Raw genomic sequence first — 13,491 nt, 5'->3', positions numbered from 1 at the left:
TTTTGTAGTCCTACTTAATGGTTTCATTTTGTATTTTATTTTTTATCAACAATAATTTACCAAATAAATAAATAAATAATTAAGATGCAATTATATACCTCTGTCTACTTAAAAAATGTTTTGAAACCAATCCTTAAGATCAAATGCCCAACCATATCCCACGTTAATACAGGCATAGTGGTGTTTTTTTTCATTGATGTTAATTTTCTTACTCCAAAAAAAGTAATAGTGAAATTGCTTCAATGGCAAATTCAATAGGTAAGGTATAACATTAGTAAGTATTAAAAATAAAATGAAAAGACCTTTACTAATTTAATTGGCAACTACAAACTAATCAAGGGCTTGATAAATAAATCTATTAAACAAGTCTGAATGTAGCTAATATATTTAAATTAATAAAGCTTTGATAATGGTTTCTCTTATTTCAATTCAATAAAATGTTAAATTTAGTGATTGTATGAGGATTATATTGATGACTATATAATGGTTAATAATATAATTACTGACATATTTTGACGAGAATAATTAGTAGTTTGAGTTGGAAAGATATGAATTGCAATATTATTTAGCTACTAATATTATAGGCACAAAAGGGTATAAAAAATATTATTGAATGAATAAAGTTTGACATACTTAGATTCTCAAAGATTAAGGGTAGTGGGTTGATAATTTGCCTTGAAAGTGGCTTTTTAATTGGCAATATTAGCATCCTAATTCGAACATTAATTTATCTCATAACTTACACGTGCAAAATGACGTTATATTGAACATAATGACCCTAAAAGGCCTAAATTTAACATATTAACCTTAAATTATCTATAATAATCATTAGTAAAACTTGTGTGAACTTTATTGTGAACCTTAAGTGCGACATTATGTTGAACATATTGATCCTAATTTTAACATAGTGACCTTTATTATTCATATTGACCAGTATATTAAAAATTTCATTACAAAATACTCTTATAACCTTATAATAACACATTGACTTTTATTTTAACTTAATTACTTTTGTTTTATTATAATAACTTTTTTTTAATCAATAAAATAAATATAGTGTCTAATATTTGTGATCCACGATAATTTAATTTGAACTAGGTCTATTTAAAAATGAAACTTCTACGATATTTCCATGTACCACTAAGTTGGTAAAAACGTATATTAAAAACTCTTCTATCTGTCTCAAAGCTGCCCACCTCTAGGCTCTAGCCTAACGATCTATATCCCATATGTAATAAACTTGAATTTAAAAAACTATCAAAAAAAAAAAAAAAAAAAAAATTGAACTTACTGCATATCTGCACTTGGCAGCAAAGCTTGAAAGTGGTGAAGATAATATTTTTTCGTCAAATTACATTCATTTATGAAAAACTAGATGTTCTTTGGTGTCTGATATGAATTTATTTGCATTATGTTAAGCAGACCCTTATTTAACTAGCACAATACTCTTTTGACATCGTAACCTTATTAAAGGAGGGGGTTTAATTCAGTTTAGATGAGCTAAAAATCTTCAAATATAGTTACTATATGAGGGTACCTTTAATAATCCTTATGATAACTTTAATTCCCTTAAGGGTAATCGTTAATTTATAATGGATTTAATTTATTTTAATGTGTATTTTATAATAAATACATGATAAAATATATAATATGATTAATCTAAAAAATTATAAGTGTTTTACTAAAAGTAAATTTACACTAGAAAAATAGTAACTTTTACAGTATATAAGGATAAATCTAAATAATTTCAGAATAAATTTAACTCGTGTTACAATAACTTAACATAAATCCACCTAAAACAAGAATTTGTGAAGAATCTTAAGACAAATTCTACTTACCAATTTTAAGATTTTATATTTCAGGTGGACTATCACGATTTGTGATTTATATAGATAGAAAAAGCAGTCAAGTGGATTTTTTATTAAAAAAAATAAAAAATAAAAAAAATCTACTCAATGTATAGGTTCAAAATATCAACTGTTAGGGTCTTTTCACTTAAGCTTAATTTTAATTCATTTCAGTTCACTTTAGCTCTAATCAGTTCAGTTCGGTTTAATTCATTTCAGCTCATAATTTCCTTCTCTCATAAAATATTCATTTCAGCTCTATTCAGTTTAGTTCAGTTCAGCTTCAATCAATTCAGTTCAGTTCAGCTCAGCTCAGTTCAGTAAATGTGAACAAACCTTTAGTATTTTTTACTTACTAAAATTGAATATATTAATCAAAGTTCTACATTAGTAAGAGCATCTCCAATGGCAAGCTAATTGTTAAATTAGCTTGTCATGCCACATATGATTTCAAGCTAATCCAAATTGTAGCTATTTTATGTTCCAATGGTTAGCTATTAGCTTGCTATTTAAATAAGCTTGACCTTTTCAATTAGCTTTGTTAATTTAATTATTTTAATATATTAATCTCCAAAAATTTTGGAAACTTTTTTCTCAAGTAAATTAGCTTGTTTAAGCTAATTTGCTTGGACAAGCTATTTGTATTTTTAGCTCCAATGGTCAAGCAACTAGCTAGAGGTTTTTGAAAATTGCAAGCAAGTCCCTAACTACGACCATTGAAGTTGCTCTAAGCGTATCATCCGAATTATCACATGGTTTTTCTTCAATTTTTCAGGGTAAATTATAAATCAATATCTTAAATTAAGTAAAGTGGAAGCCACTATATCAATATTTTCCTTGTCGAAATTTCCTCCTAAATCAACTATCAATAGTTTACTGCATGAAGGATATAAATAAATTTCTTAATGAGCATTATATAATTAAATAATGCATTAGAAATATTGGAGCTTTTATAAATAATGCTAATTATATATCAAATCAAATTTTAATTTTTATAAGCACTAGGGTAGCTAATCATATTTGAAACTCTTTCGATTTGGCCTTACATTTAACACCATTAATGAGAGAAAATAAGTAAACAAATATGTTTCGGGGTTATAAATGTCCAAGCAATATTTTTATTAGTTAAAAAAAAAGTTAACTATCATTATTGGGGTAAATAAGTAAATAAACATTTTAGAGGATATAACTGTCAAAACACTATTCATAAAAAAAAAATCTTGTACATATTAATGAGGGTATATATATATATTTTGTAGGGTAAAATTGGTAGCACACTATTCATAAGAGTAATATTGCACTTTTTATAAGGTAGGGATTATAATAAGTTGATGCCCATGTTTTCCTTATACAAGTTAAATAAATCAAGCACAGCTTGGGCCTTAGTGCATGATCTATATTAACTATTATGAAATTATCAAGGGCTGAAAAAGCGCATCAGAAAATTTATGAAGACTGTAGATGATGTGTTGGAGAAAATCATCAACAACCATGAAGATGAAGCAAAAAAGGTGCAACGAACTCACAGAGATTTGGTAGATGTAATGTTGTCATTGATGAACAACAACGATACCAAAGCAACATATGGCATTGAGAGTGATAGGAATGGTGTCCTTCGAACAAGTATATTATTCCGATAGATGGTTCGGAATTATTAGAGAGCTAATTATTCAGTAAGGTCAAGTGATCGGAATGCCTAGTTGGAGGCCGCTTCTGATCAGTAATATTAATCCATAATTAATATTACAACTTAATCTTGACTGAACTCTTCGGGTCACACCCAAGCAACTAACGATCCGACACGACGAATTAATTCGGAAGGAATTAATGAGTCGCTCGAGTATTAAATATTTAGACGTCGGAAATCGAGTTAGGAGTGTCGAAACCAAGCGTCGGAAGTCGAGTCGAATTAATAAAAGACGAGACGGTAAAATCAACAATTTACCAAAATACCCCTAGCATCAGAATGCCCCGAGCAAACCGAGTGCTAGGGGCACATGGGGTAGAATGGTGGCTAGCATGTGCACCAAACCGAGCCTAGGCCGGCTGGTTGGTGCTACGGCATGCTAGCGCACCATTGCTAGCATTGTTGCTAGCACATGGCTATGATGAGTATTTAGGTTGTTTTTACCTTCTTTTCATAGCTTTCTTTCTTAATAAATGCTTAGTTTTATGCATTTTCTCTTTATCTCCCTTTTCTCTCTTGTTTTGTGTTTTTATGGTTTTTCTTGTGTTTTCTCCTTTATTTCTTCTATTTTCCCGGTTGTAGGTATTAAACGAGGTTCGGGTCTCGATATTGGTGATTTTCTAAGTTGGAAGATGCTTTTGGAGTAAGCTCATAGCATTGGGAAAGCTCAAGATGCAAGGAGGTGGATGCTCCAAGTTCTAGCTCTTGTGCTCTCAAGCCGTGCTCCCATGAAGAAGTGGTGTAGAACCCACCATGGAATCCATTTGAATCTGCCATGCTTAGTGTCTATCATCATCATACTACGTGCACTCGAAGACCCATTTACGAGCGCACGAAGTGGTAAAGAAGTCGAAGAAACCCAGAAGAGCGCGGGCGCACAACCCATGCGCGCGCAGCCCCTGTGTGCGGGCGCGTACCCTTGCCAGCGGGGGCTCTCCTCCTGTTTCCGGCTTCGCTCGATTTAGTTTTCCGCGCCTCTTATAAATACCTTTTTCAGCCGATTTTTGTAAGAAGTTCTAGACATAATTTTGATCATAATTCTAGCTTAGATGAGAGTTTCTCTCTCTAGTTTTAGGGTTAGTTTTAGGAGTAGATTTAGAGAGAGAAAGTGAGATTTCATTGGGGATTTGAGAGATTGAAGATCTCCATAATCAATCAATGAGGATTTCTAACTCTATCTCATTTTATTGCTTTGTTTAATTTCATGTTTGTTTGGTTTGATTTTGATGTTTGATCTTCATCAGTGTAATTGTTCTTCATATTTTGTTGATTCTTGATTTCTTTAGTTTCTTGTTGATTAGATGATGTTTCTTGAGTAGTTGTTTGGCTAGGGATTGGGTGAAACTTGTATGATTGATTGATTGTGAATAATTTCGGAATTATGTTGATTAATTGTTGAGATTAAAGTGATTTATGTAAGTTTGTATGTGTGTAATTTGATTAGGCCTTGAGAATTATGCTAATTGCATTGTAATTGCTAATGACATGACCCATTGATTTAGGAATTGCAATTGTCGATTGGTTTGGATTGTGATTCTCCTAGTTTGCTATTCGTAGGGACACCTAGATTAACGATTAGGAGATAACTCTTTGATTCCAATTGATAGCTCTTATCATTAGTATTCACAACCATTGATTGGCATGTTTTTCCCAAGTTATTGCAATTGTCATGATTACTTGTTGATCCCCATTTCCTAGTGTTTTATTTGTTTGATTCTTTACTTTAGTGGTTGTTAGTGTTATCTCTTTACTCTTGACTTCGACCTAGCTTAGGCGTTAATTGGAAACACTTGAACATAACCTTTCCTTTGGGTTCGACCCTTGACTTACCTCTATACTTGTTTTTAGGTTTGTTAAGTGTTTATAAATTTTGTTTGGCTTAGGGAGGATTAGTCAACGACCTAGTTTTTCCCCTCATCAAAATGGCGTTATTGCCAGGGAACGGTGTCCATGTTTGAGTGTTTTTGATTGCTTGAGTCTAGGTCTTTGTATATACTTTTCTTTTATTTGATTTTTGCTAGTTTTGAAAGAAAAAAAAATGGCAAATACCTCGTTTCCACAATTTTAGAATGAGCCATTTTGGGCGTACTTTAATAGACTAGAGAACTTCACTAGTTACCATGGTTGTGATCTTTGGGAGGCTTGTGAGATTTGTTATCATGATTTGAATGAGCAAACTAGAGACATTATTGAAAGCATGTTTAATGGTAGATTTCGAGCATTGTCAATCAATGATGCTTGGGACTTTTATGCATGGTTTTCTAGAGATACTTATGATCGTGGTCATGATTATTCAAATGTTTCTATTGACAATTGTGATGTTTCATGTTCCATGTATGATGAATCTTGCATGCCTACTTGTGCCCTCATTCCCCATTTTGATGATGCCACTCATATCTCTAATGTTGATTCCCACATGCTTTCACATGATTTGTTTCCCCATGATACTCCTTAATGCTCTTCATATTTCCAATCTTTAGAGTCTAGCTTTGAGTCTCCTCATAATCTAATTGGTGGTTCATTGAAAGGATTGGAGATGAATTCTAATTTGGAGCCAAATGAGATGAGATATTTGGAGATTATGAGAATCCAAATGGAAATGTTGAAAAGGATGGAAGAGAAAAATGAGGAAGATTGTAGGAGAAGTGATGAGATGAACTGTCAATTGTCATCAATGTTGAATGTAAATGAAGTTTCTAAAACTTACGTAGATATGGAAGATGATGATGATGATTGTTTTGAGAGCTCCAAAGTGTGTGAGGAGGATGTTAGAGAGCCTATGAGTGAGAAAAAGGGTGTAGAGATGGATGATCCTAAAGAGAGTTTGCATTTTGAACCTCCTTTCCAATTTGAATTTCGTTCCATTGAGCCTTTAGATGGAGTTGTAGAGAAATTAAAAATGTCGGCTTCTCTTAATTTTGAGGAAATGGTAATTCAAGTTATTAAGGATGGGACATTGCAATTTTTGAAGTGTGGAGAAGTCGTGAGGAAAGAGAGAGATGATGAGGAGGATGAAGTAGTTTCCATGGGAGATTGGATGTTTGAGGGTGATGAGGACCAAGAGGTTTTGAGTGTTGAAAAACCAATTGGTGAGTCAATTCCCCCACCCACCTCCCTTGATGGTGATTTCATTCCCCTATTCCTTTATTTTGAAAACCAATCTTCTTCCACCCCATCTCCTTTGCATGATAACCATGGTTTCTTTGAGGGTAAGGCCTTGAGCTTAAATGATTTTGATGTAGATGAGGATCAATATGAGAGGGTTGAGGAGGTAGAGCTTATTTTTGATGATTATGAAGATGAGAGTGAAGTATTTGGTGAGGTTGAGTCTCCAACTCCTATCTCAAATCTTCAACCATTGCCTTCCTCTTTCACCTTTGATGACCCCTTTTCTTCTATATTTTCCACTATTGAGAATGATGAGACCTTTTTAGAGGGAGATTGTACTTCTTATGTTTATCTTGAGCTACCTCCCAAGTTCGACCCTCAACCCTTTGATGAGCTTTCTTTGAACCTTGATGATGATTTGAAGCTTTTGAGAGCTCATTAAGGGTGTGAAGTTTATGAGGGGAATGTGATTGAGAATAAGCTTAATTTGAATAATGATGAGTTGGAGAAGAGCCCTTTGGATGTGAGTTCATTGGATGAGAGAGCTTGTGTTTCAATGGATAGTGGTGTAAGTGAGCAATCAATTCCTATTCCTTCACCTTACAACTCATTTTCAAGAAAGCTTGTTCTTGTTCCCTCCTATCCCATGTCATTACCTTCTTTTCTCATATCCCCTCCTCTTCATGGGCCTTTAGTCCCCCAAGTGCCTTATTTGATGACTTTTGAAGATAATGGTGGGATTTCTGACCAAAAATATTTTGTTGAGAAGAGAATGCCTTCTTCTTTTTCTTTTATTTCTCTTCCTTTTTCTTACATTTTTTTCCCTTCTCTTCTTCCTCTTCTTGGCATACCTCTTCTCTAACTCATAGGTATGCACTTAGCTTGTTGCATGCCTTCATTTTGTCATGTGCATACTTACTTTCATATGAAATGTGTAGTAGTGAATTTGACAAGCTCTTGCGTTCGTTGCAATATTATTTTCTAGAGCAGTCAAGCTTGGACCTTAAGCAAGCCTTTCTCGGGAAGTAACTCGTTTTTTTATTGCTTTCATTTTGTTTTCTTTTTAGAATAGATTTTCTCTCATGGAAATGTTTGTGTGCCTTTTGCTAAGTACATAACTTGATATACTTTGGTGCATTGGTTTGGATCAAGAATCAAGGAATTTTGACTCCTCTTTCTTAACATGTGGCATATAAGGCATTGCTTTGGAGGAAATTAGCTTTGAAAGGTTGAATTGGGTCATTTGCGGGTATTTACACCCACCTAAATCCGGTAATATCTTTCCTTGTTCTTTCTCTAATGGTTGATTACTTGTTGGACATGTGTTGGTTTGTTTGATTGATATCTTAGTTTTCCTCTCCTGTGGATTATTTGATTTATGATTTGAGTATATTGTCTCATTCAAGCTTGGGGGAGGGTATTCTATCATGTTTGGTGGGATGTTGATTCATATATGCCATGTGCATTTGTATATGCATTTCCATGTTCTTTTATTTTGAAAACTCCAAAAAGATTTTTGTTTCTATCAAGGCAAATTCGCAATGTGTTTTGTTTTGTTCTTGCTTTGGACATAATACTTTTGGACTTGTATAGTTGAATGCTTTTCTTCTTAAATGGTAACGGTGTCCACGGTTTGAGAGTATCTTTGGTTGATTCTAGGATAGAGTATGCTAAGGTAGTGTCTTTTGAACTTTTGGGACCTTGAAGCTGGATTCTAATTGTTTGTGAAAATTGAAATTGCTCCTTTTTGGTGAATTTGAAACTAATACTGAGTTTTTGCTACAACCATGTGAGGTTTTATTTCTTCTTGCTTTCAACAATTCTTGATTCAGCAGCACATGGATCCTTAACTATTGTATGCTTTATCTAGAATTTGACCTTCATCTCCCGAGATCGCGACCGAGCCATTTAGGAAGGACAAAGGCATCTTTTCGGGGTGGTAATTTTTACTTTTCTAGGATAGTTTTCTTTTCTTTGTTTTGGGTTTTCATTTGCTTTCTTGCTAACCATTTGATCCTTATATCCTTCTTTTCAAGCCACATCTTTAGCTTTTAAGCCTTTTGTTTCATTCTTGTTCCCATCATTGGTTTTTGTGAAGCATTTGGTCTCTATTGTTGATGTTTTGGTGGATGAGAATGATTGTTTGGTTCTTTTAATGTAAGCAAGTTTGTATTGTATATATCTTGTGAATAAAAAGCAAATGCAAAGTTGAAAAAGCCATCCATAGTTAAAAGAGGCGAGGACAATGAAATAAAGTGAAAAATTGAAAAATGAAAAAATGAGGAAAAGCAAAGCAAATTCAAATACTTTGGCAAAAGTGAAAAAAAATGAGAAAAATGAAAAGCTCAAAAATATTTTGATGTAAGTGTTTCTCTCCCTATTTTAAGCATTGAGGACAATGCTTTGTTCAAGCTTGGGGGGAAGCGTTATTACGCTTTTTGTATATATGTTTGTGATTATGGCTTTGAATAAGCTTAGGGGTGTTGGTGTTTCTGTTTGGTGATTACTTGGTTTTGGTGTTGAGATTAGGCCAATCTTTGCTTCACAATATAGGTATACCACCAAATTTTAAATTTTAGACTACCTTCACCCTTTTCGCCCTTACATTACAACCCTTTTCAAGACCTTTTGACCTTTTTGGTTGAGTCACAAGTCGATGGAGGGAGATGTGAGTCCAGCCTATAAAGCGGTGTGCAATATTCGAGATGTTGAGTAGCCTTAAATCTCTTCCTTTTTCCGGTTCCTTCGAGGAATCATTGAGATGCTCGCTAGAGGTGGATTTGAACTAATTGGGAGATTGTGGTAAAATGTTTTGAGATAAAGGTGAATTGCGTTTCATTAGTTCTCTATGCTTAGCATATTTTATGTTTCAATCAACCTTGGATTTCTTGAAAAGTGCGCTCCCTTACTTGTTTAGAAAGAATTGCATCCATTTATGCTTGTTCATTTGCAAAAGTCCACTCATGAACATTTGTTTTCTTTTCTTTTCTTTTTGCTTCTTTTTCATGCTTTGCCTTGTTTGTTTGGTTTGTGAGAGTTATGGGTTAATCTCTTAGGAAACCCTTACGAGAGCATCACTCGTCCTCTAGGGCGATATAGGGGTTTAAATGGCTTGACTTTAGTTGCTAAAATTGACCGTGATTCCTATAAAAGTGAGTTAGTGTATATTCTTGTCTCTTCTCTTCTTCTTTTTTTTGTTTGAATAAGCTCATCATTTTTCCCTTACTTGTTTTAGTTTTACTCGAGGAAGAGCAAAAGTTAAGCTTCAGAGCATTTGATGAGTGCCATTTATGCACTCATTTGATGAGTATTTAGGTTGTTTTTACCTTCTTTTCATAGCTTTCTTTCTTAATAAATGCTTAGTTTTATGCATTTTCTCTTTATTTTACTTTTCTATCTTGTTTTGCGTTTTTATGGTTTTTCTTGTGTTTTCTCCTTTATTTCTTCTCTTTTCGTGGTTGTAGGTATTAAACGAGGTTCGGGTCTCAATATTGGTGGTTTTCTAAGTTGGAAGATGCTTTTGGAGTAAGCTTATACCATTGGGAAAGCTCAAGATGCAAGGAGGTGGATGCTCCAAGTTCTAGCTCTTGCGCTCTAAAGCCGTGCTCCCATGAAGAAGTGGTGTTGAACCCACCGTGGAGTCCATTTGAATCTTCCATGCTTAGTGTCTATCATCATCATACTACTTGCACTCGTAGACCCCTTTACGAGCGCATGAAGCGGCAAAGAAGTCGAAGAAACCCAAAAGAGCGCGGGCGCACACCCTTGCCTGTGCAGGCGCTCCTCCCTGTTTTTGGCTTCGCTCGATTTCGTTTTCCACGACTCTTATAAATAACCTTTTTCAGCCGATATTTGTAAGAAGTTCTAGACATAATTTTGATCATAATTTTAGCTTAGTTGAGAGTTTCTCTCTCTAGTTTTATGGTTAGTTTTAGGAGTAGATTTAGAGAGAGAAAGTGAGAGATTTCATTTGGGATTTGAGAGATTGAAGATCATGGGTGAAAATTGTATTGAAGATATCCATAATCAATCAATGAGGATTTCTAACTCTATCTCATTTTAATGCTTTGTTTAATTTCATGTTTGTTTGGTTTAATTTTGATGTTTGATCTTCATTAGTGTAATTGTTCTTCATATTTTGTTGAATCTTGATTTCTTTAGTTGGTTGTTGATTAGATGATGATTCTTGAGTAGTTGTTTGGCTAGGGATTGGGTGAAACTTGTATTGTTGATTGATTTTGATTAATTTGGGAATTATGTTGATTGATTGTTGAGATTAAAGTGATTAATGTAAGTTTGCATGTGTGTAATTCGATTAGGCCTTGAGAATTATGCTAGATTGCATTGTAATTGCTAATGACACTACCCATTGATTTAGGAATTGCAATTGTCGATTGGTTTGGATTGTGATTCTCCTAGTTTGCTATTCGTAGGGACACCTAGCTTAACGATTAGGAGATAGCTCTTTGATTCCAATTGATAGCTCTTATCATTAGTCTTCACAACCATTGAATGACATGTTTTTCCCAAGTTGTTGCAATTGTCATGATTACTTGTTGATCCCCATTCCCTAGTGTTTTATTTGTTTCATTCTTTGCTTTAGTGGTTGTTAGTGTTATCTCTTTACTCTTGACTTCGACCTAGCTTAGGTGTTAATTGGAAACACTTGAACATAACTGTTCCTTTGGTTCGACCCTTGAATTACCTCTATACTTGTATTTAGGTTTGTTAAGTGTTTATAAATTTTGTTTGGCTTAGGGAGGATTAGTCAACGACCTAGTTTTTCTCCTCGTTAGGCTAGCAAGCCGTGCTAGCATGTGCGGGCAGCAGCAGCAATAAGCTAGCAGCGCGATAGCGTGCTAGCATTGCTAGCAGTGTGGCGCGCATTGCCCTCGGCCAGCAGGCCTCAAGGATCCTAGGTGTGCTAGGCCGAGGCATCAGCACTACCGCACATGCGTGCGCCTAGTAGCAGGCCTAGACGCGTGCACCAAGCGCCAGCAAGGCTGCTTGGCAGCCAAGGCATGGCCTGCCTTGTGCCAGCCACACATTGGAGCAAAGAGAAATGAGAGAGGGCGGTTTTGGGAATCTTGGGGATCAAGGCTTGGTCCCCTCCCCTTTGTGGTCCTCACCTAGCCTCTCCTCTTAGAATGCCACTTGTTGATTAATTAGTTGTTTGCTATTTTCTTTTATTTTTGATTTAAAAATAAAAAGGAAAAATTGGTTTTACCCACTCTCCCACATTGATGGGAGAGTGGAATTTTCTCATGACATTCACTATAAATACCCACCTTGGGATTTAGAGAAAGTCACTTGAGTAGGAACTCAATAAGGCATCTCCACTTGAGAGAAAACCTTTAAATTCATATAATACTCGAGTAGTGTTTTGGTCTGACTTGGCTAAACTCCAAGTAAGAGATCGGTCGGGGTCGAGTTGCGGGTGGATACCATAGGAGGCCTCTGCGCTTGCAAGACTTGGCTTTGAAGTAAGAGCTCCGAGTGAGAGCGAAACACACAGCAAGGGTAAGATCGTCTTTTCTCTCTTTCTTGTTATTTATGTCGTTTTAGTTATATTAATTATGAGCGGGTCATGGGGTCGGGTTTTGTTTCACAGTGAGTTGGACTCATCGAAACCCAACAGAGAGGGATGGTATAAAAGCAATTTTAATAGACTTAGTTGTGCCAGCAATTGATAGTGCTACCAACATAGTTAAGTGGGAACTTGCATCTCTTTTAAAGCATCCAGAGAAAATGAGGAAATTACAATAAGAGATATAAAGTGCTGTAGGGAAAAATAGAATGGTGCAGGAGAAAGATGTGCCAAAGTTTAAATACTTGGACCTAGTTATTAAGGAAATATTTCGCTGATATCTAATCATTTTTGCTCCACACGAAGCCTTCCAAGAAATTACATTCGATGGGTATAATATTCCAAAAGGCTCACGGATTTTTCTAAATGCATGGGCAATTGGTCGAGACCCAACTATATGGTCAGATAATTATGAAGAATTTTACCCAGAAAGATTTTTGGTTAATGATGTTGATATAATTAGTGGACAAGATTTTCACCTTGCACCCTTTGGATTTGGTCGAAGGAGGTGTCCTAGTACGCAGCTTGGTCTAGTAAATGTTAAGCTAATATTGTCTACATTGATGCATTCCTTTGATTGACACATGCCTGATAATACTTCTTTCAACGGTTTAGTAATGCAAGAGAAGTTTGGCCTTGTCATGTCCATGGCAAATAACTTGGCCCTTATTCCTAAATACCGCCTTAATGTTTGAGTCTTTGTTTAAAGTTTTGGCACCTTTTTTTTTTTTTCGGGAAGCTTTGGTACTTCTTATATTGTTGTAGATGTTTATTTGGGAAGCTTTGGTACTAGTTTTATATGCACGCGATGCGCGTGTTGAAATAATATTAGTTGTTTTATATAATATTTGTGTTGATTTTTTTTCAAATAATAGTACTCCTTTATTGATAAATTTTGTCCAGGATTGCTTTTTATTTTTGTATTTGTGATTTTAGAAATTAATTTATCTAATCTATTCTTTTCTTTTTTTCTTTTTTGTTACTTTTCAATTATTTTCGTGTTCAGAATTGTTGGTTTTTCCCTCTATTATTAGTTATTATCCTTCTAGTGTTACATAGGCAATGAGAAAAACAATAAGTAGAAGAAAGCATATGTTTAAGCATAGAGGTTTTTCCTTCCCAAGAAGATTGTGAGAGAAATTAAATAAAGATTTAAGGTGTTTGTATGGACTAGGAAAGTAAACCCTTCTAAGAAATCTCTGGTTTCTTGGTCTCAAGTCTCTCTTACTAAGGTGAGTGGTGGTTAGAATCTGATTCCCCTT

Source organism: Chenopodium album, chromosome 10 (assembly GCF_948465745.1).
Source record: "Chenopodium album chromosome 10, dcCheAlbu1.1, whole genome shotgun sequence".
NCBI classification, from domain to species: Eukaryota; Viridiplantae; Streptophyta; class Magnoliopsida; order Caryophyllales; family Amaranthaceae; genus Chenopodium; species Chenopodium album.
The sequence above is the reverse complement of the archived record's forward strand: the minus strand, read 5'-3'. Positions refer to the sequence as shown.